General features: G+C 39.7%; 1 long non-coding RNA gene across 1 annotated transcript in view; it reads left to right on the plus strand.

The window, feature by feature from the left end:
• The first annotated feature begins 17,663 nt into the window (after positions 1–17,663).
• Positions 17,664–24,486, plus strand: part of LOC138740063 (uncharacterized) — a 695,594-nt gene continuing 688,771 nt past the window's right edge. The window contains exons 1-2 of the long non-coding RNA XR_011342642.1: positions 17,664–17,819; positions 19,345–19,401. This is a non-coding gene — a long non-coding RNA (uncharacterized lncRNA). The remainder of the gene's footprint in view (positions 17,820–19,344; positions 19,402–24,486) is intronic.

Genomic DNA, 24,486 nt, shown 5'->3' on the forward strand with positions numbered 1-24,486 from the left:
TGAATAAGTTTGTTGTTGAGAACCAGTATCAAGTAATGGACAAACACATTTGCAGGGGATGTCAGTTGACAGCAGCATAATCAAATCTGTGAATTAATATAAATGTATTTAGTTTGGTCATAAATCTTCGTCCGCGAAGCCAAGCCAAAGATTTAGTTTGGTGATCTTTTTTAACGCTATTCTATGTCTTTATCAATCAATGGCCAATCTAAGCTCTTTCAAATATTGTTCACTTACAAGCAGACTACAGGAAGTATGTTGTACAGCCATTTTCAATAGTATTATGATTTGATTATTTAACCCAAACAAGATCCCAGAGTTTTTATTCAATAATCAATACCTACCAATGTGCTAAATGTCCAATAATATTTTGATCATATGCAAAAATGATGCAAAAGCTTTTAACCTATGTAAGCTTAAATGAACATACAAGTTACTTTGTATGTGCATTAATTTGGTAATAGAGAAAGGGCAGTAAGTAAATCTTCCTCCTCTGGTGGTCAAGGTTGAATTTCGTTTAGAGAACTAATGGTGAAGCGACTGCTGTGCATTGGCATTTTTCACTAAAGCAAGGAACCACTGGAATATAAAGCAGGAAAATGAACAATATTTTATCTACCAAAAGCTGTAAACATGATTGAGATACAAAGTTCAGTCTGTTATTTTAAATTTTCAATTAATCAGCTCATTTTAATAGACTTCATCAGGCAGCTGTGAGTGTTTTATTGAGTTTTGTTGGAGAATATCACTTCAGTGCAGAGAGCATTCCAGTGTGTTACAGATTGGAAATGTGGCAACTTCACAGAAATTTAATTTCTTTGCACTTATCTTATAATGCCTTGTCTTTAATGAAAAAAAAAATCTGTAAGACTATTGAACAAGTTTAATTCAGTGTCTTGTTTTTTTTCTGATTTGGAAGCATTTACCTGGTCGCAACAGAATCCATTTTATGAAACCTAATTAACAGTTTTTGCAGGGGATATTCACAAACAAATGTTTAAAAAAAATCTTGAACTATGGATGAAAGTCAATGGTATTGTCAGGACATAATTTTAATTTAAATTATGAAATATATTACAGTGAGCAGTTATTTCTTGTGTAATCATTCCTCTCATAGAATATTTCCAAATTATTGATACACTGCAACATATCTATTTACTGAATTTAAAAACATTTTCAACAAGCTAATTTTCTTTTAATTTTTTCCCTCTCTTGATGACCTAGTTTGCTGTCTTCTTCTTTCATGCAATGCTTTAAGCTAGTGAAATGCAATGATCTAGTCTTTTGCTGTCTGAATGCCTATTGTCAATTACTCTTCACATTGTCTAGCACAAAGAACATCTATTTGGTACAATTTGGATTGAGGGTCATTGGATCTGCTCAGTAAGTTAACTGTTGATTGATATCAATGCAATCACATTTTAGAATAGTTATGCCATCTGAAGCCACTCCAAAGATTTTCATAAATGTTCAACAAACTATTCAGAAAACATTGCATTCGAATTCATGAACCTTGCAATGAGTTTAAAATATGATATACAATCATTACCAAATTTGTTACCTACATTGACTCATTGAATGTAAAACCAAAACATTATTAAATATCCTGGAATCTCATACATTGCTCATAAGTAGTATATGCAATGGTCACAGAGATTATTTCAAAAGGAAAGGAAGTGTATCTGGAATGAGAATGAAGTTGGAGAACTCCATTAAGAGGTGTCAAATTAAATTTTCTCACATCTTCAATTATTCAGAAATCAAACATAAGTGTTTACAAGTATGGTAATTTAATAAAATCGCACACTTCAAAAATATTTACACTGCAATAGATGCTAGTGGTCTATTATTCTTTGACAGAATCTATCAACTGACTCAATAATGAATTATACATGTTATGATGATGAGATTCTTATCATAATTTCTGTGTTTTGAAATAATGTAGAAAAGTTATATTGTAAAGTCTTTTGTATTTCTTGAGATTTCTGACACTTCTGAACTTCATGTTGTATAAATGTTATTCTGAGCATAAGATTATTTTCAAGTTCTCGCAGGAAATCTTCTCTTTTTTATCATGAGGAGTTATTTGTGGTCTGAACCATCAATTTATAAAGCACTGGTGGTGGATACTTTCACATGAATTAAGTGTGAACAAAGTACCAGGTGAAAGGCACTTTTCTTTTGTTTTTCTTTTATCCATGTGCCTGTCTAAGAGTTTCTTAAATAGTTCTATTGTTTCAGCCTCCACCACCACCCCTGGCAATTCTGTCCAGACACCCACAACTTTCTATGTAATATACTTATCCCTGGTTTCTCCCCTAAGCTTCCCTCCCTTCATTTTGTACAGTTTTCCTCTGGTGTTTGCTACTCCTTCAAGGGCACTGACTCTCATAATTTTGTAGACCTTTATTAAGTCAACTCTGATCCTTGTTCAGTCCAAGAGAAAAACACTAACTTTGCTAACCTTGCCTCATATGACATATTTTCCAGTCCAGGCAACATCCTGGTAAATCTCTGCACCTTCTTCATAGCTTCACATCTTTCTAGTAAAGAGGTGAGCAGAACTGAAAACAATATTCTAAGTGTGATCACTCCAGAGATTTATAGAGCAGTAGCATTACCTCATGGCTCCTAAATTCAATCCTCTGATTAGTGAAGTCCAGCATGCTGTCGACCCTCTTTACTGTCCTATCAAGCTACGAAATGACATTTGGAGATCTATGGATTTAGATCCCAAGGTCCCCTCATTCACCCACAAGGTCCCTCTTGTTCTTACATAAACAATTTACCATGTTTCTCAGGAATCACATGGGCAAGTAATAGACAGGATGGCCATTTCACTTGGTACATTTATCATTCAAAGTGATTTGAGCAGCTGTTGTAGGGAATTATTATGTGGATGACATTTTTTTAACATATGGTACTCATTTATTGGATTGGAGCAAAACATGTATGCTTCAAAATAACTAATCTGTAACAATGAATAACCTGAGGAACTATCTGAAACTCAGTTTGAAGTCTTAGGAATATTTTTCAGAAAGAAGGGAAAACCTATACCTATGAACTACTTTGTAGATTTTATGACAAATCTATTAAATCACCTATTCTGGTGCCAAGATGAGCACTGCTAGTGGACACAAATAATTCAGATCTAGAAGTATAAGAGAAAATTATTCAATAATTTTCCAGGCTGTATGTTGGAACAATGCATTCTAGAAAGGCCCTTTGAACAACTAGCAGATTCTTTAATCCATTGATTTCAATTGAATTAATACAACAAGGGAAAAACTACAGATGGTAGAAATCTGAAATTAAAAATAGAAAAATGCTTCAAATATTCATAAGGGCAGTCGACATTTGGGGTTTGGAATGAAAACTAATATTTCTGGTAAGTATCATTTAATCAGTGCAGTGGAAGTTAGGTCACATTGATCTGAAAAAATAATTCTGATTTCTTCCTGACACCATCTGGATATTTTCAGTCTTTTGTACCAAGTATCTTACTTACTAATAGACAGCACAAAATTTCAAAGTTGCATTACTCTAAGAAGTCTTTCAACGATTCTCTTGGAAAATACGCCACAATATTTGAAAAGGTATGTCTGTGCATACCAGATGATTTATTTCCTGTGATCCAACCATCAGCTTTAGGTTGGTAGGTTAATTTCTAACTGTTTGAAAACAATTGTGTTTTAACCATCAGTTGAAAGAATATTCCTCACAGTCTGAAACTAGAAACAAAGATGTTTTGAGGTTTATTACTCCATGCAAATAATAAAAAAATGAAACAACATTTTCTGACTGGCAATTTGCATTTTGAGTGGTCATTAGGAATTGATGTATATGTGCCATCTGTTAGCTGTTTTTTTATAAATTGGTGCTGCAAGATAGGTGGAGAATGACCAATCCCTTTATGAACTGTTGTGAAAAGCATGGACCTGAGGTGCCAGTTCTGATTCACATTTTAGAATTTCATTTTGCATAAAGGAATCAAATGATAAACTACCAAAACATTGTGTTGATATTAATGGCCCCAAACATGATTCTCTTAGTCATTGTAACAAGTGGATTAGATATTTCTTAGGTCTTCAGATTTGAAAACCTTTAATGAAGAAAAATAAATAAATTCTTGTTTGCCCATTGAAAAATTCTTTGCCATGATATAGGTTGCTTGGATGGAGTTTGGTGTTGGTGAAGCAATTGGATCATTTGAGTAGTCTCCCTCGCAGCATTAACATTGTCATTGGAAATGAGGGTTGAGTATAGTTAAACCTTGAATTTGTTCTGGGATGTGAATTCCAGCTCAAGTTCTTTGTCACGGTGATTGAGAAGCATGTTAAACCAACCTCATGTGAAGTAATAATAAAAGCATACCCACTTGCTTATTCTACAGGTAAGATTGTGTTGGAATTCTCATTATGAGATCCAGTGGATCTGATTACCATGTAAAACTATGAGGCAACCATTTGAAGTATCAGAGTGGGTGCCTTACAGATAAATAATATGACTTGAGAAAATCTGGACAATGTGGCTCAGAAAGTAAGTGTTGCATCTCTTTTAGATATTATTAAATCATTTGTTGGGGTTTCAGAGATGCTGCCTATGCCCTGAGACAGGCCTGTTCAGTGCTGAGAAGAAGTGGATATAAATTTGGTATTGTCCTCATCAGTCACTGCAGCTTAAAATGAAGCTGCTATGGATTTGTCTAAATAATTCTTCAGCTCATTTGTGGATTTGCATGTCATGACCCCAAATTAAAGTCTTTTGAAATATTTTAAGCAAATATATATTATTTAACTTTATTAATGATTGTACTAAATATTTACTTATTCATTTACCATTTGAGAAAGAATGTTTTTGGATTCAAGGGCAAAATTGCAGGTAGCAGCAAAGGCTGAATATGCACCAAATATCCAAGAAAATAGCATTCCTGATGCTCAGGAATTTAAAATAAAATGCAAACTTCCAAATGATGTTGCGGAGCAGGGATTCGGGCCATTGCACACTCGGGACTGTCGCAGCAAGAGGAGGAGTGATGAGTGTAGGGAACCAGCCTAGGTGAGTGAGTTAAAAAAAAAGAGTGCTGAGGGTAACTGAAGGGTTAAACAGAGTATTTATTTGTGGGAGTGAGTACTTGAGATAATTGGCAGGGACAAATAAAAGGAGAGGAAGCTGAAGGGAAGCGACCGGTGAGTAGAGGCCAAGTGTAGGAGTCAAGCTTTGAGGCTTTGGCTGGAGAGGCTTCGGCAGGCTTCGGACGAGCTTGCTTCCAGTGAGGTAAAGGCTAGGTAAGATCCTTTAATGAAATTGGGAATAAGTAATGGAGCCAGCTAGGGCAGTGGATTGCTCCGATTGTGGGATGTGGGAATTCTGGAAGAGCACAATTGTCCCTGATGACCACACCTGCAAAAGGTCCATCCAGCTGCATCTCTTGACAAACCAATTTAGAGAACTGGAGCTGGATGAACTCTGGATCATTCAAGAGACAGAGAGGGCGATCGTCAGGGACATTTCCATCAACAATAAGTACAGGGTTTTGGATACTGCTGGTGGGGATGACCTACCAGGGACAAATTGTAGTGGAACCTCAGCTCAGAAAGGAACAAGGGAAAAGAGGAGAGTAGTAGTGATAGGGGATTTGATAGGGGGAAAGATAGGAGGTTCTGTGGGAGAGATTGTGATGGTCTCTTGCCACCCTGGCGCCAGGGTTCGCGATACTTGGAGCGAGTTCTTCGTATTCTCAGGAGGGAGGGTGAGCAGCCAGATGTTGGGGTCCATATAGGGACCAATGACATGGATAGGAAGGACGAGGAGGTCCTGCAAAGAGAGTTTAGGGAGTTAGGAGTGAAGTTGAAGGATAGGAACTCCAGGCTGGTGATCTCAGGAGTGCTATCTGCGCCACCATGCTAGAAAGGATAGAAATAGGATGTTAATGCAGCTAAATATGTGGTTAAATAGATGGTGCAGTCAGGAGGGCTTCATGTCTTTGGACAATTGGGCTATTTTCCAGGGAAGGTGGAACCTGTTCTGATTGAACGGTTTGCACCTGAACTGGAGAGGGACTAACATTCTTGTGGGTAGATTTGCTAGTGCTGCATCGGGGGATTTAAACTAGATTTGCAGGGGGATTGGAACTAGAATATTAGAGCAGATAGAGGAGTGGGGGAGGATAAAGCTCATGCAAGGACTACATGTATAAACAGAAATCATAAGTTTGTATGTGATAGAAATGTTCTCAGGTGTATTTATTTCAATGCAAAGAGTATTGTTGAAAAGGCAGATGATCTTGGGGTGTGGATTGGCACATGGGATTACAACATTATTGCTATTAGTGAGACAGTTGTAGGAGGGACAGGACTGGCAGCTGAATGTTCTGGGGTTCCATTGTTTCAGACATGATAGAAGGAGAGGGATGAAATGGGGAGGAGTGGTTTTGCTAGTCAGGGAAAATATCAGTGCTGTGCATAGATAGGACAGCCCAGAGGGCTTGTCTACAGAAGCTATATGGGTGGAGCTGAGGAACAGAAAAGGTGTGACCACACTGATAGTGTTGTATTATAGACTGCCCAGTAGTCAGAGAGAATTGGAGGAACAAATCTATAGAGAGACAGCAGACTGATGTAAGAAACAGAAAATTGTGATAGGAGATTTTAACTTTCCACATATTGACTGGAACTCCATATTGTAAAAGGGCTGGATGGTTTGGAGTTTGTTAAATGTGTTCAGGAAAGTTTTCTAGATCAATATTTAGAGGTACAAGTAAGAGGCGATGCAATACTTGATCTCCTATTAGGGAACCAGACAGGTCAGGTGACAAAAGTATGTGTAGGCATACATTTTGGGTCTAATGACCATAATGTCATTAGTTTCAAGTTAATTATGGATAAGGATAAGTCTGGTCCTCAATTTGAGATCCTAAATTGGAGAAAGGCCAATTTTGTGAAAATGAGAAAGGATCTACAAAGTTGTTTCTGGTAAGGATGAGTTCAGTAAGTGGAAGGCCTTCAAAGGTGCAGAGTTTGTATGTTCCTGTCAGGATTAAAGGCAAAATTAACAGGTATAGGGAACCTTAGTTTTCAAGGGATATTGGTGATATGGTTAAGAAGAGCGAGGTGTATAGCACATATAGGCAACAAGAAGCAACAAGAGAGTATAGAAAATGTAAGAAATCAGGAAGGCAAAAAGAAGACATGAGTTTATTTTGGCAGATAATGTGAAGATGTGAAGGTAAACCCAAAGGATTTCTACAAGTATATTAAGAATAAAAGGATAGTAAGAGACAAAATTGGTCCCTTAGAAGATCAGAGTGGTCATTTATCTGTGGAGCCTCATGAGATGGGGGAGATCTTATACAGTTTTTTTTTATTTTGCATCAGTATTTACTTAGGAAACTGTTATAGTATATAAAAAAGGAAGGGAAACCCTATAGAAATTAAAGAGGAGGATGCACTTTCTGACTTGCAATGAATAAAGGTAAATAAATCCCCTGGGCCTGATATGATATTCCCTCAGATCTTGAGGGAGACTAGTGTAGAAATTGCAGAGGTCCTGGCAGATATATTTAAAATGTTCTTAGGCACAGGTGAGGTGCTGGAGGATTGGAGGGTAGCTCATGTTGTTCTGTTGTTTAAAAAAATGCTCCAAAAGTAAACAGGAAATTACAAACCGATGAGCCTGACATCAGTACTAGGTAAATTATTGGAGGGTGTTCTGAGAGATTTGATATACAATATTTGGACAGCCAAGGGTTGATTAAGGATAGTCAACATGGCTTTGTGTGAGGTAGGTCATGTTTAAAGAATATTACAGTTTTTCCAAGAGGTTACCAAGAAAATAGATGAAGGAAAGGCTGTGGATGTTGTCTACATGGACCTTAGTAAGGCTTTTGACAATGTCCCACATGGGAGGTTAGTTCAGAAGATTCATGGAGAGATTTTAAACTGTATTTGAAAATGACTGAACTGGAGAAAAGTGGATGATTCCTTCTCAGACTGGAGGCCTGTAATTATCGGTGTGCCTCAAGGATCAGTGCTGGGACCATTGTTGTTTGTTGTCTATATAAATGATCTGGATGATAATGTGATAAATTGGATCTGCAAGTTTCCTGATGACACTAAGATTGGAAGCTTTGTGTACAGCATAGAAGACTGGACAGCTGGAAAATAGGCTGAAAAATGGCAGATGGAATTTAATTCATACAAGTGTGAGGAGTTACATTTTGGAAGGACAAACCAAGATAGGGCATACACAGTAAATGATAGGGTACTGAGGAGTGCAGAGGAAGAAAGCGATCTAATAATACAGATACATAATTCCCTGAAAGTGGCATCACAGGTAGACAGGGTTGAAAAGAAAGCTTTTGGCATCTTGGCCTTCGTAAATCAAAGAATTGAGTGCAGGAGTTGGGATGTTATAGTGAGGTTATATAAAACATTGATGAGGTCAAATGTGGAGTATTGTGTGCAGTTCTGTTCACCAAACTATAGGAAGGATATCAATAACATTGAAAGAGTGCAGAGATTTATTAGGATGTTGCCAGATCTTCAGGAGTTGAGTTACAGTGAACGATTAAACAGGTTAGGACTTTATTCCTTCGTGCGTAGAAGAATGAGGGGAGATTTGATAGAGTTTTACAAAATTATGAGGGCTATATACAGAATAAATGTGAGTAGATCCTTTCCACTTAGATTAGGAGAGATAAATACAAGAAGACATGGCTTTAGATTGAAAGGTTTAGGTGGAGCATTAGGGGAATCTTCTCTCAGAGAATGGTGGGAATGTGGAATGAGCTGCCATCTGAAATGGTAAATACAGGCTTACTCTTTAGTTTTAAGAATAAATTGGATAGATACATGGTTGGGAAAGATCTGGAAGGTAATGGAATGAGAGAAGGTCAGTGAGACAGAATGTTTCAGCACAGATTTGAAGGGCTGAATGACTTGTTTTTGTGCAGTACTGTTCTACTGTTGTTCTAAAATCCACTGTAAAGTTTTTTTTGTTTTATTCCCCCATAGTCAACAGTTAGTGCAGGAAATGACAACATTGATTTTATAAAGCTACAATATAAATATGATAAATGGAGAGCACATATTGTGATCTGTGGCATAGTTTCAAATTTGAAAATATATATATATACTTGGTTATAATGTTTTAAAATGTTGTTTCATTATTTTTCCTCTAGCAAAGGGCAAGCATTGTATGAACCAATCTTCCATTTTTTTTGTCCACTCTTAAATAACCCCTTACATATACTAATATTTTGTCCCCAACCTTGTTCGATGCATGGTACCTTCTCATTCAACACCCCTTCAACTTCAGCGATAAATCTCAAAAACTGTTGATGGATGTAGAAATGTTGAGTTCATGAATTGGTTTTATCATGGAGATTGAAAGAGACTTGTATTCTTGTAATAATAACACTTAGGTGTCCATGTAATTTAAAGAATACAAAAGAAACCTAATTTTTGCAGGAGAATAATAAAAATATCTTATTCATAAAATTGATGGAAGTGCAATCTTAAAACTGACATCCAGGACTTTGATAATGAGAAAATATTTTAATCTGATGTAGATTATTTAAGAAATAAAGAAGCTAAGAAGGAAGGTAAATTATGTGTGGGGGTGGGGGGAGCGAGATCAATGACAAATGTGTAGCGGCACTATAACTCCCAGGAGGCATCAAACCAGTCATGTGACATCAATGCGTGATGACGTTAGCACGTCAAGCGCGTGATTTGGGCTTTTAAAAGGTTGCGTGGGTGATGAAAAGTTAATCCATTTGATTCACTCAAAAAATGCCTTGTGCGGTTATTTCATCACATCCACTGCAATTTCAATGGGCAGAAATGGTGACCCCAACTTGATCTGAGCACACAGCCTTCTGATCTGGAATCACAAATTAATTAAAAGAGAGTTAAACAAACTCATTTATGGACAAAAAAACTGAATTTTGGAGAAGAGGGGACTGACTGAATTTAACAGGAAGTTGTCATTTTTTTGCATTTGAGGAATGAAGCTCCAAGGAGGCTAAGTAAAACTGAAATCATCAGACATTAAGAACAATCTCTGCATTCATTGATTGGTGTCTATGATTAATGATTGTTTAAAACTAATGATATCAGCCTCAGGTGTGCTCAGTGCTTGAGATCCTAACACCCTTAGCTGCTTCATCAATGAAACTACCTTCATCATAAATTCAGAACTGAGAATTTTTACTGATGACTTCAATGTGTTCAGATAAAGCCTCAGATAAAGAAAATTCAGTTCATACAATTCATAGAGTTCCATCTGGAAAAGTGTGAGGTGTCCTCAGGCTCACCACCTCATATCTGAAATCAATCTGCTCAACTTTCTTTGCACCACCTCCAAATCCAATACTGTATATCTTTTCTCAAGTAGAGACCAGAACTGTATTCAGTACTCCAGATGTAGCTACACCTGTACCCTGTAAAGTGACAGCAGAGCTTCCCTGCTCTTAAGTTCAAATCCTTGAGCAATGAAGGCATTTGCTTTCTTCATTACCAGTTGCACCTGTACTCCAATGTTTTGAGATTCATGGACAAGCACTCCAAAGTCTCTCTGTGCTATAGCATTCTACAGTCTTTCACCATTTACAGTAAATAATAACCTGATCTACGATTTTTCCTTCTAAAGTGGATGATCTCCATTTGTCAAAATTGTACTCCATCTGCCAAACCCTTGCTCTCTCACTCAATGTTACACTTGCTTTTCCATTCAATTTTGGTTATTAGCTAACTTATTAAACTTGATAATCGACATTCAGTACCCTCTTCCAAATCATGAGTGTATATCGTGAGTAATTGCAGGCTCAGAACTGACCTCTGCAGCACTCTGCTCACCACTGATTGCCGACCTGAGAAACATCCCACTCTCTGCCTTCCATTGGTTACCCAATCCTCTATCTATGCGAATACATCAATTCTCTGTATCTTTTTAGATGTCTTCTATGTGTCAGATTATTAACTACCTTCTGAATCTAGAGGTTTGTATTCTCAAGTATCTTCTGCCCTAAGGTGAAGGGAGAAGAGTGCATAATATGAGAGGGATGATCTTTTTATATGTTGTCAGCTTTACATTTTTAAAATTTAGATATATAGCATGGTAACAGGACATTTTATCTCATGACCCCATGCCACCCAATTTTCACCCAATTAATCTACATCCCCAGTACGTTTCAAATAGTGGGAGGAAACCGGAGCCCCTGGGGGAAACCCATGCAGACCTGGAGAGAATGTACAAACTCCTTACAGACACCGCAAGATTTGAACCCTGGTCCTGAATACTGGCACTGTAAAGGCTTTGCACTGACTGCTCTGCCCACCATGCTGCCCATAAAACAGCAGGAGGGATGGACAGAGGGGGGATTGTTTTGTGTGATGGGCTGGGACACATTCCCAGTTCTCTGCAGTTTTCTGCAGTCTTTGCAGAACAGTGGCTGAACCAAGCTGAGATGCATCCAACCATATGCTTTCTGTAGTAAAAATTAGTAAGACACCTTGGGTAAATTTAAAGGAAATGCTGAATTTCCTTAGGTTTCTGAAAAGGTAGAGTCATTGGTGCATTGTTTTGGTTGTGGCATTAATGTGGTTGGATTAGGATAGATTGGTGATATTTATGGCTAAAGGTTAAAGCTTTCTATCATCTCTGCCTCATCACCATTGATATAGACAAGAATAACTGCATTTCCTGATGTCCTTGATCAGCTCCTTCATTTTCCTGACATTGAGGAATAACTTGTTATTTTGACACCATGCCACAAGACTCCTTCCGAAACTCCATCTCATCATTGTTTGAGATCTGGCATAAAATAGTAATCTACAAACTTGTAGATTGAGTTAGAGCAATATTTGACCACACTGACATGAGGACAAAAGGAATATTGTCAAATACTTGAGGTCTTGAATGGTAGATGCCTGAATGAGTTGCCAGTGGAGGATGTGAAAGTAGATTTCTTAGCATCATTCAAGATAAATTTAGACCATCACATGAACAGGGAGGGAATAGAGGGATATGGACCAGGTGCAGGAAGATCAATTAGATTGACATAATAGTAAAGGCCAGATATGGTGGGATAAATTGATTGATCTTGTGTTGTGTGGTACTATTCTGTGTTCTATGTTGTGAGTTTCATGTGATTAACGTCCTGGACAAGTGGCATAATATTTAAGCTGCAGGAATGGTAGAGAGTGTGTCAAGTAATTTGATTTCAAACTCTCATAGACTCAAAAATGCTGGAGGAACTCAGCTGGTCTCACAGTGTCCATAGGATATATTTCTGACATTTCGGGCCTGAGCCCTTCTTCAAGGTAATATATCTATACTCATATGGATGCTGCAAGACCAACTGAATTGCTCCAGTATTTCTGTGTTTTTACGACAATGACAGTGTCTGGGGACTTCCATTTTTCACTTAAATTCTTGCAGGGCAAATTAAGGAATATCATGGATTATTTTCCATTTCTAAGGACAATTATATTTCTTTCTTTTTCAATCTTTTTATTAAACATATTATAAATAAACAATATATGAGTCATATAGTAAAAACAGAAACATCAATATATTGCAATACATAATATAATGTATAACATTATAACAAATTGAACAATATTATCCCTTTCTCCACAATTTGGAATATTCAAAAAAGAGATTAAAAATAATTGTTAAAACCCCATCTAACATCAAAATAAACAAAAAATAGCAACAACAACAAAAAAAAGTTGGGCAGCCTAAGCTGAGAGTTCACTACAACAGATCGGTACAAACTATTTATCTGGTCCTTGCCAATAAAAAAAAACACAACAGAAATCCAGATCAGACTGGAAGGTAAAGTCAAAATACAAATTAATTCATATGAAAGGATGCCAAGTCACTTCAAACTTAACAGAGGTATCAAAAGTGAAACTTCTAAACATGACATAACTTGAGAGAATCATTGCATCAAAATAGATGAACTAGTATCTTTCCATTTAAATAAAGTGGCTCTTCTGGCTACAACTGAACTCACCTCTCGAATTATAATTCCAAAAATAGCAGTCAATGGATTAGGTTGCAATTTAATACTCAGCATAATTAACAGTCTTGAAAATATCTGTCCAATACTTCTCCAATACAGAGCAAGACCAAATCATATGCATTTTTGTGGCCCCTTTGATTTACATCTATCATACATAGGTCTAACATTAGGAAAGATACAGGCCAATTTATCTTTCGACATATGAACCCGATATACCACTCTAAACTGGATCAATGTGTGTTGAGCACATAATGAAGAGGTATTAACCATTCCAAAAATCTTTTCTCAAAGATCCTCTGGGACAAGGGATCATTAGAGATTAATTGCAATTTGAATAAATTATTGTAAATATTACCTATTAAACACTCATGGGAAGGATTCAAATGAAAAAGAGTATCAGCCAAATCAGGTTGACATGATATAGGGAAGTTAGATAATATTCAAAAAAATTACTTGGAAATATCTACAAAAAAGTGATGTAGGTATTATATTTGTTAGATATTATATCAAAAGACAATAAACATCCATCTATAAACAGATCAGAAAAAATAGATAATGTTTTTCCAAAAAGAAAGGTTTTATTCCTAAATCATTTTTTGACAATATTGACTCTAAAATTTCTTCTTATATATAGAATAATAAGAATGCTAGGTTAGGTATATTTCATTTGCAGAAATTAAAGAAAGATGATGCTGAATTTTAGGTTTTATTTTTGGGCAGTTAATATTCGATATATTATGTTCTGGGTATATTCTGACTAACCTGACTGCCCTCATTGGACAGATTTGGAACTGAAATCTGTGCAGAAGTATTCATTAGATTAGTAAATATACCTTTAACTCAATACTTAAGCATACATTGCACATTTGGTTTCAATTTTGCAAATTTTTTTTAAATAAATCAATAGATTTATTAGATTTAGTTTATCAAGTACTATTTATCTCAACTATTTTTCTCATTGTCTATGACAATTACATTTCCAACAATCCACAAAAAGTTTATAAGAATAGTTTTTTTTTTAACCATGCAAGATGCAAGATATTCTTTGGCTTGGCTTCGCGGACGAAGATTTATGGAGGGGGTAAAAAGTCCACGTCAGCTGCAGGCTCGTTTGTGGCTGACCAGTCCGATGCGGGACAGGCAGACACGATTGCAGCGGTTGCAAGGGAAAATTGGTTGGTTGGGGTTGGGTGTTGGGTTTTTCCTCCTTTGCCTTTTGTCAGTGAGGTGGGCTCTGCGGTCTTCTTCAAAGGAGGCTGCTGCCCGCCAAACTGTGAGGCGCCAAGATGCACGGTTTGAGGCGTTATCAGCCCACTGGCGGTGGTCAATGTGGCAGGCACCAAGAGATTTCTTTAGGCAGTCCTTGTACCTTTTCTTTGGTGCACCTCTGTCACGGTGGCCAGTGGAGAGCTCGCCATATAATACGATCTTGGGAAGGCGATGGTCCTCCATTCTGGAGACGTGACCCATCCAGCGCAGCTGGATCTTCAGCAGCGTGGACTCGATGCTGTCGACCTCTGCCATCTCGAGTACCTCGACGTTAGGGGTGTGAGCGCTCCAATGGATGTTGAGGATGGAGCGGAGACAACGCTGGTGGAAGCGTTCTAGGAGCCGTAGGTGGTGCCGGTAGAGGACCCATGATTCGGAGCCGAACAGGAGTGTGGGTATGACAACGGCTCTGTATACGCTTATCTTTGTGAGGTTTTTCAGTTGGTTGTTTTTCCAGACTCTTTTGTGTAGTCTTCCAAAGGCGCTATTTGCCTTGGCGAGTCTGTTGTCTATCTCATTGTCGATCCTTGCATCTGATGAAATGGTGCAGCCGAGATAGGTAAACTGGTTGACCGTTTTGAGTTTTGTGTGCCCGATGGAGATGTGGGGGGGCTGGTAGTCATGGTGGGGAGCTGGCTGATGGAGGACCTCAGTTTTCTTCAGGCTGACTTCCAGGCCAAACATTTTGGCAGTTTCCGCAAAGCAGGACGTCAAGCGCTGAAGAGCTGGCTCTGAATGGGCAACTAAAGCGGCATCATCTGCAAAGAGTAGTTCACGGACAAGTTTCTCTTGTGTCTTGGTGTGAGCTTGCAGGCGCCTCAGATTGAAGAGACTGCCATCCGTGCGGTACCGGATGTAAACAGCGTCTTCATTGTTGGGGTCTTTCATGGCTTGGTTCAGCATCATGCTGAAGAAGATTGAAAAGAGGGTTGGTGCGAGAACACAGCCTTGCTTCACGCCATTGTTAATGGAGAAGGGTTCAGAGAGCTCATTGCTGTATCTGACCCGACCTTGTTGGTTTTCGTGCAGTTGGATAATCATGTTGAGGAACTTTGGGGGACATCCGATGCGCTCTAGTATTTGCCAAAGCCCTTTCCTGCTCACGGTGTCGAAGGCTTTGGTGAGGTCAACAAAGGTGATGTAGAGTCCTTTGTTTTGTTCTCTACACTTTTCTTGGAGCTGTCTGAGGGCAAAGACCATGTCAGTGGTTCCTCTGTTAGCGCGAAAGCCGCACTGTGATTCTGGGAGAATATTCTCAGCGACACTAGGTATTATTCTATTTAGTAGAATCCTAGCGAAGATTTTGCCTGCAATGGAGAGCAACGTGATTCCCCTGTAGTTTGAGCAGTCTGATTTCTCGCCTTTGTTTTTGTACAGGGTGATGATGGTGGCATCACGAAGATCCTGAGGCAGTTTACCTTGGTCCCAACAAAGCTTGAAAAACTCATGCAGTTTGGCATGCAGAGTTTTGCCGCCAGCCTTCCAGACTTCTGGGGGGATTCCATCCATACCTGCTGCTTTGCCACTTTTCAGTTGTTCGATTGCCTTATATGTCTCATCCAGGGTGGGAACCTCATCCAGCTCTAGCCTTAGGGGCTGTTGAGGGAGCTGGAGCAGGGCGGAATCTTGGACTGAGCGGTTGGTACTGAAAAGAGATTGGAAGTGTTCTGACCATCGGTTGAGGATGGAGATATCAAAAGAAAATGACTTATGACAGCTTAATCATCAATTCCACCAGCATATTGAGATTGGAAACTGCAAGGTGTACTTCAAAAACTTGAAAGTCCTTCTCCAGCACTTCTGAGATGCATAAACTACCAACAAGGACAAAAGTTGCTCGCAGATGGGAACATCGGCACTTCTACCGACATTTGCAAGTCAACATATACCTGCCACAGTGAATCAGGAGAAAGTTCATCACCACCCCCTGCTGGAGATGTTCAGATCCTATCAATCAATTAAAATTGAGGCAAAAAGACAAAGTAAGATTACATAAATATAAATGTAAACCTTTTCAAAATGTCCACAGTTCACAATATGAGGAAAAAAATACCCTATCCTTTTAATTCTTGTCTTTCTGGGTAACATAAATTGATTTGTAATGTCACAATTATCACCACTAGAAGAATATTTACTGTGGATTTTTAGACACTTTCACTGGAGTGTTTAATGGGCAATTAATACATAAGCAAAGAAATATTATCAAAGGTGTTTCTCTATCATTGAAATGACTGCAAAATCAACTCATGATTAAGATCATCAACATGTTGCTGCTGAGTTCATGTGCACCATCATAACTGCAGACTTTTATTTCAAAAGTAAATTTTATGTAGATACAAGAAATTCACTACAGTGATTCAGTCTTTCTTTATATTTGTTTCATTGAACCATTACATTAATAGGTGCCATTACACCCATAGATACTTTAGCAATACATCAACGCTGCTCATGTTTCTACTTCAAGCAGTCTGCCACAAACTGTTTGAGAGGCTGTTGCATGGGACTCAAACCCTTGGTGCCCAATGGTGGCAAAATCATTATGTTTCTTCCCCACTTTGTGGTGGTCACACCTCAGTGTGTGAATGCACACCCTGAAAGTGCTGACAAGTAATCTTGTGACAAAATTTACTGACTTGCAGATCTCACTTTAGAGAATTACTTTTAATTTCATTGCTAGCAGTGAACAATGAAGCTTTTGGTGAAACTGGGCGACAGGTGGATTTTGGGCAAGAGGTAATCTGCTCTTTATTTGGTGAGCATTATTGAAATTTATTGAAAATTTGTAAATGCACATTGAAGATTTATTATTACATGTAAATAAAAATGTTTAGAACTAAAATTTTCAGACAGACAACTTGCATGTTGATTGATCATTGGAGATTGAGGTATATGCTAATAAAAACATAAGAATGCTGGAGGAACTCAGTAAGACTTGCACCGTCCAGAGGAGATAAAGATATATAATCAATGTTTTGGGTCTGAGCCCTTTGTCAGGAATGATTGAAAGGCAGGCAAACACCTGAATAAAAAAATCTGGGGGAGGAGGAGCACAGACCAACAGGCAAAATATGATAATTGGATATTGTTAGGAGAGCAAGAGAGGAAAGGCGAGAATTAATTGGGGGAGGTGTGTGACTCTGTGAATGCAGAGCTGGAGAAAAGGAGACAGAGGGAAAGAGAGAGAGAGAGAGAGAGAGGAAATGTGATAGGGGGATAGGGAAAGAGAGAGTTCAAAGTTCAGGTTTATTGTCTGAGTACATACATGACATCACAAAACCCTGAGATTCTTTTTCCAGCAGGTGAGGCAGAATCACCACTGATTGGTCGTCTAAAAAACTGTACTCAAGAAGATATGTATACATGTAAACAAATAAAGAAATGTAAACAAACAAAAGTAAGAGTCCTTAAATGAGTCGCTGACTGAGTTTGTTGTTGAGGAGTCTGATGGTCAAGGGGTAGCAGCTGTTCCTGAACCTGGTGGTGTGAATCTTCTGGCACCTATCCCTCTTTCCTGAAGGTAACAGCGTAAACTTTTATCCTTGATGATGGCTACTGTTCTCTCTAGATGTTCTTTTTTAAATTTTTAAAAAATTTTTCACACTATGAACCATATTAACCAAAATACACACAAACATTTCCCTCTTGAATATACACAGTGTCATTTTCTCCCCTTTTCCCCCTCCCTTCCCTCCCTCCTTCCCACCCCCACCCTAACCACTAAACGTTCAACATATACAATACAATAAACCCATTAAACAATGTCATCACACAATGAAAATAAACAAGTTTACCCTCCAGATGTTCTTGATGGTAGGGAGGGTTTTGTCTGTGATATTCTGGGCTGTGGCCATTACCTTTTGCAGGGCTGTCTGCTCAGGGATATTGGTATCCTCATACTAAACTAGGATGCAGCCAGTCAGCCCATTTTCCACCACACATCTGTCGAAATTTGCCAGGGTTTCAAATGTCCTGTGGAAGTAGAGGCACTGATGTGCTAACTTCATGATGCCATTGATGTGTTGGGTCCAGGAAATATCCTCCGAGTTAGTGACTCCCAAGAACTTATATGTGCTCACCCTCTCCACCTCGGATCCCCCAAGGATCACTGGATTGTACACATCTGTTTTTCCCTTCCTGAAGTCAACTATCAGTTCTTTGGCTTTGGTGACCTTGAGTGTGAGTTTGTTGTTGGTGCACCATTCATTCATGTTTTCATCTCCCTCCTGCATGCTAACTCATCAGCCCTTTTTATACAACCCACTGCCACGATATCATCAGTGGATTTGTAGAACTTAGACACATCCTTAATACCTTTCTTCAGATTCTGTGAAGGAATCATGATAATATTTGAACTACCAAAGAATCTTGTTGATATTACTGTCCCTAAGTTTCTCTATTGTTGTAACAAATGGATCAGATGTTTCAAAGTTCTGCAGATTTCAAAACTTTCATTACACAGGAACAAATAACGTCTTGTTTGTGCACTGGGAAATTCTTTTCCATGATATGGCTTAGTTGGATGGGGATTGGTGTTGGGGAAGCCATTTGCATCTTTTGAATAATTTCCAATGCAGTGTTAATTCTGCTATTGGACACTAGAGATGTGCATGGTTAAACCTTGAACTTCATCTGGAGTGTGAATTCCAGATCAAGGTACTTTGTCACAACAAATGAGAAACATGTTAAACCATCTCATTTGAAAGAAATAAGAAAAGCATACCCACTTACATATCCTGCAGGGAAGATTGTGCTGGTGTTCTCACTATGAGATTCAATTCCATCTGATCACTATGTAAATCTGTCAGGAACCAATGTAAGTATCACCATAGATGCCTTTCAGAGAAATGGTATATTTTGTAATGACGTAAAGACACTTGGAAGATGTTACGTGGAATGTAAGTTTTGCATCTATTTCAGATTTTGATTTATATTAGTTGTTAAGGTACCAGGAGATGTCACTCACACACTTCATTGCGCACCTTTATCATGAGTTTTTATTATACGTGAACAGAATGTCATTTATACTTTTACATTTTTTTCAGTACTATGCCAAGATATCAGTGTAGCAGTGAACATTAAGTTGAATATGGACTTTGAAGGTAATATGTGTGGTGAAGATTTTGTCAACCCAATCGAGCTGGTACATAAACACTTTGCATTAAAAATCCAATTAATTTAATTATTTTGTAAATTACTCTATTTGTCACAAAATGGAATTTTTTTTTGCCTAAAATTATATTTAAATCTCAGAATCTGGTGTGGATTAAAGCTTGGAAATCATGAGTTCCAATCCCACAAAAAATTGTAGAATTTAAATTCAGTATATTAAATTACGCCAGTGCTATGAAGACCCTAAATTATGTTTAACATCCTCTTGAAAATGTGTTTATTCTTTTCAGGAAAAAAATCTGCTCTCCTCTTCTGATTTGCCCTTTCCATCCTCCAACAATGTGGTTGACTGAAAATTTCCTTATTAAATGTCCTATCAAGGTATTTAGTTCAACACCAGTTGAGGCAGGCAATATATGCTGACCTAGCCATCAACACCTATGTACCGTGACTGAATTTTAAAGAAGCACTTCAGTCCAAATACAGAGGAGTCATCATTTTGCAGCTGTGGGCATAAGAGAACTGTTAGTGAGAAGTCAAGTGGCTTGACTTTTCAAAGATAAATTATCTGGCAGGGCATAAAGAGATAGATAGACCTAGGCAGGTGTTATTAGTTATGATAAATGTCAACTCCCGAGTAGACTGGTTTGGACTATTCTACCATTTTTTAAAAAGGTCACACCAAATGCTAATCTTTATCATGCACAATGAAGCAATTCACCTGTCCTTCTTCATTCTAATAGTGATGGATGGACTGTTGCAAACTGCAGACAGATTTCAGTAAATTTGTTGAATGTTGGAGAACATTTGGCAAATTCTACTATCTCAGTTTCTCACAGAGTTACTTGGATTGCTGAACCCACATACACTTATCCAGTCCTCCAATTTTATCATATTGTAGCATTTGCGCTACGCAAGCTTGGAGAAGAATGACCCGCACACCAAAGCCTTGAAGTCAAGACTGGTTTATTGCACTGGTAGTTGCGCTTATATGGGCCCCAGGTGCTGATGTCAGAGCCCCGCATCATTGGAGCATCAGCCTGGGAATGGCTGGTATTCATTTCCTGCCACAGTTCCCCAAATTCCCGTCGTGCGGGAGGTGTCCCCCCCCCCCCACTGCATTCTTCGGCCATTCTGTGGGCCGGTCTGCACCTCTGTGCTCGGGCTGCTACATGACCCTCCCCCCGCCCACTCCAGAACCGGAAATTGGGCTGCTGTCTGTTGACTTGAGTGGTCTGCCCCTGTGTCACGGGGTTGGAATGGAGACCGGCTCTGGACTGTAATGCTGGTTTCAGACAATCAATGGTAAAAGTCTCCTCCTTACTGCTGATGTCGAGGACAAAAGTAGAGTAGTTGTTCCTGATGACCCTGTAGGGCCCCTCATATAGTCATTGTAGGGGTGATAGGTGTGTGCCCTTTCTCACAAATACGTACTGATGTCTTTATGTCCCTGGGGATATTATGTTATATTATGCTATGGGCTGGCCATGTAGTGGGGACCCCAATTTTTGCTGCAAGTTTTCAAAGGTTGCTGCAGGATCTTCTGGGCGTTTGTTGGGGGCCAGGAACTCTACCTGAATGATTAAGGGTGGAGACTTTAGACCATCTCCACTACTGAGGCATTGAACTCTTCCTTTGCCGTTGTATGAATATCCAGCAGGACCCAAGGCAAATCATCCACCTCTTTAGGACCATTGGGCCTGGCCATTAAGGCTGCCTTGAGGTTCCTGTGAAAGTGCTCCACCAACCCATTGGCCACAGGGTGATATGCCATGTTGTGGTTGAGCTGTGTCCCCAGGAAGTTAACCAACACTGCCCAGACCCCAGAAGTAAATTGTGCCCCCCTGTCTGAGGTTAAGTGCTCTGGGATCCTGAATCTGGACACCCATGTGTCAATGAGTGCCCTCGTGCAGCTTTCTGTGGTGGTATCAGCCAGCGGGACTACCTCAAGCCACCTTGTGGAGCAGTCAACCATGGTCAAGAGGTATCTCGCATCACGGGAAATTGATATTGGCCCCATTATGTCAATATGTACAAGACTGAACCAGCACCATACTGGTTTAAAGGTGTGTTGGCACTCTTGTATGAGTCTGCACTTTGGAGGACTGACAGTTCATGCAGGTTTTGGCCCACTGGCTGACCTGCTTATGGAGGCTGTGCCAGACAAACCTGCTAGCCAACATCCTGACTGTGGTTCAGATGTGAGATTTGTGTGATGCACCAATCAGGCAATGCGCTTGCACCGGGTAACTGCTCTTTGAGGTTGCCATAGGAAATCTACGACCCTTGCCACTGTGTCCAGATCAAGAGAGCTCACAACATAGAAGTAGTGGGTGTCATCAGTGGCAATATGTCAAAGCTGGAACTGAGCCTCCATCTGCTCGAACCACATGTGTAGCTGCAACACCCAAAATGTTGGGAGCCTGAGTGAGACTGTGTGGATGATTGCTGGCTCTGCTTGATCCATCATCTCCAGATCCAACTGCTGGTTTGACCTGTTGGGGCCACCAATGTAGTGTTCACACTATGTGAACATAGAGAAGAACAAGACACACACCAAAGCCTTGAAGTTGAGACTGGTTTATTGCATTGGCTGCCACGCTTATATGGGCCTCAGATGCTGACATCAGGGCCCCGTGTTATCGGAGCGCCAGCCTGGGATTGGCTGGCATTCGTGCCAGAGTTCCCCAACTTCCCACAATCCAGGAGGTCACTTGGGACGACAGCTGGTATCACCCACCTCCCCAGGCAGCATGGTTGCCGCGTAAGTCTGCCATTTTGTGGGCCAGTCCGCGCCTCTGTGCACAGGTCGCTACAATATAATTGTAAAAAGGAACAATACATAAATGGGATCTTCCATCCGACTCATCCATGGCAACCATGTTGCATGGAGCTCAAGGGAGTATGGATCAATAAATGGCACCTTGATAGCCATAATACTTAAAGTATATATTGAGATGAATTTACTGTACAGATACCAATGTCAACATAGTAGCATCTACTCTAGTGCATGTAAATAGCATGAAATATGTAACATCACAAAACAAACACAGTGTTGAATTCACAACAATAACATGCTTACTCAGGAAGGCAAGTAAGGAAATCAGTTGTGATACTTTGCACATCAAGCATTAAAATGAGAGTAATTTAGCAGAAAATGAAAATTACTTAAAGATAAGCTAAAGTGTTTGGTGGAGGGGAAGGATAAAATATTATATTTGGACTGTAGTTCCTTCCACCTATACTAATTACGTGCTGGTAAAGTTTACCAGTTAATTCAAATAAGTGAAAACATGTAATTAGGTTTTGAATGCATAGCATTTGAATGTGTGGGGTGAGGTTAAGAACGGGCAAATCTGAGGCATCGATATTTAACAGAAATTCGTAAATTGCAATTGAGACCAGAAGTTAATGGCATGTTTTTTCTTGTTCTGTGTTTTGATCAACTTCCATTTAATTTGATTTAATATCAATTCAAGAACAGGATTTTACTAGAATGGATACAGTTACCACGGTCGCCTACTTACCTTCACTGGGAGCGGTGCTGGTCGCCGCTGATGATGTAAGTGATGCGATACATACGCGGTTGTGTTATGTCAGTATACGGGTGATGGATCTCAAATCCAGGAGGAGAAGAGAGAGATTCAGGATCACCCTGATGAGGTCAGAGGAGTTTGGCTGGGTGGTGTTTGGAGAGTTAAAGAATGCAATAGTGAATAATAAAGAACACGATTTCATGGTGTACTGAAAGAAATGAGTAAGTATATTCTCTATTTGTTTGTAAGAGGTGGAAAATCAGTACTGTTAGACAGTATCTTGATATCCTCTGCATCTGCCTTGATTGTGGAGTGAAATTAATCTGAATTTTGTCCTGATCATTACTGGTGGCAAAATATTTCACAAAGCTCAAAGGTTTTGCCTACAAAACTGTCGATGAAGTGTGGCTCTGCACATATTATGTTGAGCATGGGACCCTCACGGTCATCATATAATTGTCTATTAGCCACATGCTAATAGATATCACGTGCACTAGAATAATCTTTACTGATTTTAACATTGTGGGGCTCACAGAGGGACTTGGATAGGTCTTGGGTTGCTGTTACAGATGATTCAGAGTTATCTGGAGGGGGTCAATCTGGGACATTTGGGGCTGTGAATTTTCTATCAGATGTTTGGGGGGAAGTGAGGAAGTTGGACACCCAGGTGTCGATTGTCAGTGGCCCTGCAGTGAGGCTTGAGGAAGGCATTGGTTGTTCTTCGGGACTGGGGAGAAGTAGAAGGTTTAAAGGTGACCGGTAGAATGCTCTGTGCTCCAGTATTGATGGCTATGAACCAAATCTGTTAGATTCCCTCTTTAATCAAAATGAAGGAGGCTTCTCCTGCCTTTTGAATGAAATGGTTAAAAAAGGCTTTTAACCATTTCTCACATTCTGATGCCTTGGAGCACACATGTCAAACTCTGGCCCGCGGGCCAAATAATTATATTTGGCCCGCAAGATCATTTCAAAAATGTATTAGAGGTGGCCCGCCCTGCAGTGAGAGCCGATGCTGTTTTTTGGTAATGTCACCCCCACCATCCTCCCCCTTCATTGCACATCCTTCCCCATTGTAACACGTGAAATTGTCACACGAGAAGTCTGTCGATGTCATCAGCCGGCAAGCCAGTTGGAAGGCTCCCTACACAACCAGTCACTTCTCCCACCTGTCGAGCGGTGCGGCGGATGGGCAAGCGCCTGTGATTTCCTGTCGACGCGACGGGCATGGCAGGCTGCACATGGCCCCCGGACAGCCCTTCCACAGCGCGAGCGCACTTCTCCCGGTCGCCACGGCCTTCAGCGCTTGCACCCGCGCGGACCCCAGGGACGGCTGGTTCGGCCCTGCACGTGAAGTGAGAGAGGGTGGCTGTCCGCAAAGGCTGATCGGCAGCGCGCTGGGCCTGAGTGGATGGGTAAGCAGGGGTGGGCAGAGGGTCTAGGTGAGGAGTAATGGGCAGGGGAAGTTATGGTGGTGCGAGGGGCAGTTAGAGGGAGGGATGAGTAGAAGGAGGGGTGGATAGGGAAGAGGTAAAAGGGGAG

This window comes from Narcine bancroftii, chromosome 7 (genome assembly GCF_036971445.1).
Source record: "Narcine bancroftii isolate sNarBan1 chromosome 7, sNarBan1.hap1, whole genome shotgun sequence".
Classification (NCBI taxonomy): domain Eukaryota; kingdom Metazoa; phylum Chordata; class Chondrichthyes; order Torpediniformes; family Narcinidae; genus Narcine; species Narcine bancroftii.